This window comes from Sceloporus undulatus, chromosome 6 (genome assembly GCF_019175285.1).
Source record: "Sceloporus undulatus isolate JIND9_A2432 ecotype Alabama chromosome 6, SceUnd_v1.1, whole genome shotgun sequence".
Lineage (NCBI taxonomy): Eukaryota > Metazoa > Chordata > Lepidosauria > Squamata > Phrynosomatidae > Sceloporus > Sceloporus undulatus.
Genome location: NC_056527.1, coordinates 23,442,398 through 23,448,397, shown reverse-complemented (window position 1 = coordinate 23,448,397; position 6,000 = coordinate 23,442,398). Strand labels below are relative to the sequence as shown.

General features: G+C 41.9%; 1 protein-coding gene across 1 annotated transcript in view; it reads left to right on the top strand.

The window, feature by feature from the left end:
• KIAA1217 (KIAA1217 ortholog) overlaps nucleotides 1-6,000 on the top strand; it is a 504,546-nt gene that overhangs the window by 462,003 nt on the left and 36,543 nt on the right.

The following is a 6,000-nucleotide window of genomic DNA, read 5'->3' as shown; positions in this document are numbered from 1 at the left end:
CGATCTTGCAAATTCTGGGTCCTGACTTCCTTGATGGAATTAGTGCATCTTCCTCTTTTCCTATGGCCTTTCACTTTACTTAGTGCTATCATCTTTTCCAGTGAGCCATGTTGTCTCATGATATGCCCAAAGTACAGTCTCAGTTTAGTAATTTTGGCTTAATGTGAGACTTCAGGCTTGTGCAAGAATAATCACATGTTGTAGTCTCACCTTGGTCATACCACTTTTAACATTATGATTTTTCACATACGTGAAAGATGTTAAGTTAGTAAATTAATAGCAGTCTTTGTTGTTGTTGCTGCTGCTGTTGTTGTTTGTATGCCTTCAGGTTATTTCTGGTTTATGGCAATGCTAAGACAAGCCTAATATGTGGTTTTCTTGGCAAGATTTGTTCAGAGGAGGTTTGGCACTGCCTTCCCCTGAGGCTGAGAGCATGTGACTTGCCCAAAGTTATCGAGTGGATTTCCATGGCCAAACGAGGAATTAAACCCTGGTCTTCAGAGTCAAACACTCAGACCACTATTCCGCACTGGCTCTAGAATCTGTGCAGATTCTAGGAGCAGTCCAGAATCTATATAAAACCTCTGTAAATTTGGAAAGCTGACAACTAGAAGAAATCAAGTGTGGATCCTTTTTCTTTGTTAGATGAGGGAGTCTGCTTCCTGTAAGAGGGCACTTTCCATCTACGTCAGTTCAGCAAATAGCTGAGCTTATTTCTGTGCACTCAGCATCACCTGATGCAGAACTCAGGAGGAATAATTCTAGGCTTCTTTGAGACATTGTGGGGATACCCTCTTATTTGCTTTGCTAAGCAGAGCTAAGATTGTGTAACATAAGCATTTAGGTCCATAGGAACAGATATGTGAAGGAGTTTCCATATTTAGTCTGTATTTGGGAAACATGTTGCTTTTTGTTTTGTACATTTTTTCCTTCAAATTAAGAAAAATACACATATACACATAGAGCGAATTAGGCACGATACCAGTCATGGTACTTAGGCATTCATGTGAGTAATATAATAATATAGATTTATTTCTAGCCCGCCCAATCACGGAGAATCCGGATGGGTTACAACAATAAAACACATCAAATTACAGAAAAATAAAAAATAAAAAAAAATCAGACCCTAAACCTGCCCCCCCATTCCCAACATTAAAACAGAATTAAACAATGATGATATAACATTAAAAACATTAAATAAAATTTAAAAAATATACATAGAAATAGAAATAGGCGGGGAAGAATAGGCAGATGAGGGGGCAAATATCTCTATATCTGGGGAGGGTAACTAAGCTGGAAAGCCCTGCCGGAAGTGATCCGTCTTGAGTGCTTTCTTAAAAGCTGTCAGAGTGGGAATGTGAAGGATCTCCTCCAGCAGGTCGTTCCATAGTTTTGGAGCAGTAATAGAAAAGGCCTTCTGGGAAACTGATGTTAGCCTAGATGTTTTTTTTATTGTAATAGATTTCTTCCAGAGGACTTTAGTGTGCGGGACGGACAATAGGGAAGAAGGCGTTCCCTCAAGTATTCTGGGCCCAAGCCATGTAGGGCTTTAAAGGTAATCACCAACACCTTGTACTTTACCCGGAAACTAATAGGCAGCCAGTGCAGCGACTTCAAGACCAGTGTTATATGGTCATTCCTAGAAGTTCCCATGATCAATCTGGCTGCCATATTTTGTACCAACTGAAGTTTCCAAACTTGGCACAAGGGTAGCCCCAAGTAGAGCACATTACAGAAGTCCAATCGAGAGGTTATCAGTGCATGTACTACTGTTTCTAGGTCCCTCGGCTCCAGGAAGAGGCGCAGTTGGCGTATCAGACGAAGCTGATAGCAGGCGCTCTTGACTGTCCCATCCACCTGAGCTGTCAGTTGGAGCGACGAGTCAAGGAGCACCCCCAAACTGCGAACAGAATCCTTCAGGGGAAGTGTGACCCCATCCAGAACTGGCTGACACAACTCCATTCCTGGATTCGGGGTTCCTATAGCGAGTACCTCCATCTTACCTGGATTCAGCTTGAGTCGGTTTTCCCTCATCCAGTCCATTACTGCCCAAGACAGGCATTCAGAGGAGAGATGCCATCCTCAGTCACTGCTTCAGTCCAAGACATAGAGAAATATATTTGGGTGTCATCGGCGTACTGATAACACCCCACCCCATGTCTCCAGATGATCTCACCCAGCGGCTTCATGTAAATGTTAAACAGCGTTGGAGACAGAATTGCTCCTTGAGGGACACCCAATTTGAGCACCCTCTTGGCTGAACAACTGTCCCCAAGTGACACCATCTGGAACCTTACCAAGAAGTAAGACCGGAACCACTGCAATGCAGTGCCTTCAATACCCAACTTTCTCGGGCGTTCCAAAAGGATACCATGGTCTATGGTATCAAAGGCCGCTGAGAGGTCCAAGTGCACCAACAGGGTCACACTTCCCCTGTCGATGCCCAGACAGAGATAATTGACTAAGGCAACCATGGCAGTCTCCACTCCGTATCCTGTCCTGAATCCGGTTTGAAATGGATCCAGAAAATCCGTTTCCTCCAAGAGTAGATGTTGCATGAGTCAAATATAGGCTCTGATGGTGGGATCTGCCCCAAACCTTTCATTTGCTTCAGAAAGAAAGTCACTATTGATACAAATAAGACCTTTCCTCCTGGTTCAGTGAGCAGACACAAGGACTTTCTTGAATTAAAGAATTGGTTTCTTGTGGCACCAGAACTCTCTGAAAGAGAAGGCTAAATAGCTCACAAAACTACAAATCTCAGAATCCATAGCGTTGAGCTATGGCAGTAAAAGCAGTGTCAAACTGTATTATTTCTGTAGTGCAGATGCAGCCAGAGCCTGGAATGATGTGTAAACACCACCATCATCTCTTCTGTGTGAGGCATCGTATGGCAGATCTCATGTAAAACTAGCTGATGCAGACATGCCCAAGTGGGCAAAAGGGTGTAGTGTATGAAAACAAGAAACAGGAATCCAACAGCTTGCCTGGGAGGTCTGCTTTGTAATGTATCATAAGGCTGCCAATTCAGTACTGTGTGGAAAAGCAAGAATTTCTTGAAGTGTTTAAGAAAATATGCCATGTCTTGTTTATAGTGTATAGCTTCCCCCACACCAACCAGGGAGAGGAACTGTTCAGAATGACAATTGCAGAAGTTAAAACTTGCCAACAAAGGGCATGTGCTCACTAGCTACAGACTTGGAATTTGCCTGTATTTCCTCAGGAAAGATATTTCTCTGCTACTGTGGGAGCATATTATGGCTTGGCCTAAACTTTGGTGCTATGTGATGGCAGTGAATGCTACTTTGTGGGTTGTTGTGATTGCTAGGTATACCCAGCTGTGTGTGCCAAGGCAAATCTGTTTCCTTGTGTGTTTCCTGCTGTTCTGTCTTACAGTGCCATTGCCTGAGGTTAGATGTTTTAGGAAGCAGTCAGGAAGGGCTGGGTGTGGTAGGCAGTGAAGGAATGGAAGTCTGTCACGTTACCATTTTCATTTCTCCCTTGGGAAGATGAGGCACACTCTTTTTATACCATCAGAAATCAAATGCCAGCTGTAAGCATGTGTGCAAGCCACAGAGGGCTAAGATATTTTCCCCCTGACCCTTTTTCCCCTTTCTGAATGGGTAAGTCCTTCAGAAATTGATCAGCTAAGCAACAATCCAGCCACACAGGGATGTTGGTGCTGAGCCCATCAGTGATCTCATTGATGGCTAACATTTCAAGGCAAGTGCAGGGAAGGGAGTAGGAATAAATTTGTTTATCACCACTCTGCACTATGTTTAGATTGTGTGTGTTCATGTATCTTTACTTGGAGAATACATAACAAGGCCACATGCCCAGACCGCAAGATGAAGGCATGATTGCACAAGGCACGAAAGGATTGCAGCTGGATTTACGATGGTTTCATTGCAATCACCCACCAGCAACACAAATCTAAATCAAGAGTAGGAATATGGTCATAAAATAAAACCATCTAATAAAGCAATCACAACAGAAATAGCAGCAGTATGAAAGTAAAATAATGTGACATTAAGGAGCAAAATCCATGCAGGTTCAAATCCATGTTTGGTCCTGGCCCCTGGGTGACCTTGGGCAAGTCACATAATGCCAGTCTTAGAGGATGGCAATGGTAAACCACCTGAATTAATCTTGTATGAAAAATCTAGGATAGAATCACCATAAATTGAAGCTTACTTTCTAGGGACACACTTTCCATGGTTGCCTGGAAAAGGACTCTGGAAAAGATCTTAATGCATCTACATAAATGGCTTTATCAGTAAGCACCAATTCTTTGAACTATAGTCAGCAACAAAGTATCTGACTGTAAAACTGCTTCTGAGGCCAATCCAAATCAGGACTGTATTATGATTTAACTGAAACTCCAAAGAAGTCTTCAAAGGGAAGCCCTACATGTAATGTGTTGCAGTATTCGAGTCTGAGACTTACTAGGCCCTGAATAACTAGAGCCAAGCTAGGGTTCAACTAACCACATACTGTATAAGATTATGTATTGCATTGCCTTGCCTATTTAAACATTTAACCTATCCTTCATATTAGTATGTCAAGAGGTACAAAGACTGAAATAAGCCTTTATAGACTGCAATAAATCTATAAAATACCACAACAATATAAGCAAGTAAAAATCCTGGAAGATATACATGTTTGCATCAGAGCTGAGCAATAAAGAGAGGTCCTTTTCATTAATATTTTTGGCAGCATCAAAACGTGTCCTCTTCCCTTTGGGAACCGCTTTGAGCAAGGTGAAATGTGTGTTTATTTGGACTGAAATACAGAACACTATTTTTAAAAAAAGTAATTTGGTATGCCATTCAGTTGCCTGAAACACTATCTGCTGCTGTGTCTGCTTCTAAAAATCCAGCACTACAGAGTGACATTAGAAAGTTTGGAAACTTTCTGAACTGGGGCACGCTGAGATGGTATGGAACATATGGAAACCACTATCATGGGTGCCTTGGCTTAGCTCTCTCTTTCCTGGTATGTCTTCCCAGTCACCAAGCAGCAGTAGAATACCGTCCAACCGTCCTGATTTGGCAGCAAGAGTCGTGATTAATCCTCTGTCATCCCACTTTTCCAGCTGCTTCCAGTGGCTTTTCTTGCCACTTTTCTCCTTGGCTTACTTCAATTTAATTCAAAATGCAAATTTGGTTTGCACACAGGGTTTGTTTAATTTATATCCCACCTTTTCCCCCAGTACTGGACCCAAGGCAGCATGCACACTATACAGTACTTTACTTTAAAAACTCAATACAACAGGTAAAAGACAATTAAACTATTTTTTTATTTAAAACACAAAAATGAAAATTAACAGCAACAAAAGATAATTTGTTGTTGTTGTTCAACATACTTTTTTAACCTGAGAGAACACCTCTCTATGAATTTCTATATCCTCCAGCAGAACTTTGAGGTCAACATCTGCCAGAATTTGACCTTAGAATCATGTTGCAGGACCTACAAATGCCTGGAGAAGTGTTTTTCTAGGAATCTTCAGGTCCTCCAGTGCAACTCTATGGTCAACTTCCAGCAGAATTTCTCTGGAGGACCTAGAGATTCCTAGAGAGAACCTATTATAATCAGATCTGCAAAAGTCAAGGCTGCAAATGTGGAGGGATGAGTATACAGTGATATAGGAGATGAGTTGGCTGCCACCTCTAGCATGAAGAGTGACTCGGTCACTTGAACCAGCTGGGTGTCTTTCTGTATCCATTCCTGTCTCTGTGCTGTGTATTTACTACATGAGATAGCATGGGCTTACTTAGTAATGATACTGGATAGATTGGTGAGCTCAGAGCTTGTAGCTTTTTTTAAGTAACATGATACACATTACTTGCTATTTGGGACACAATAATTTGTTAAATGTTACTTGTTCAGAGAATGATGCACTCATACTGTGTTACAAACATTTTATTTGGAAGCACTGTTTGAATGTTTTTGAATAGGCCGGAGCCCTGTTGGTTAGCTCTGCGTTATACCCATTGAGCC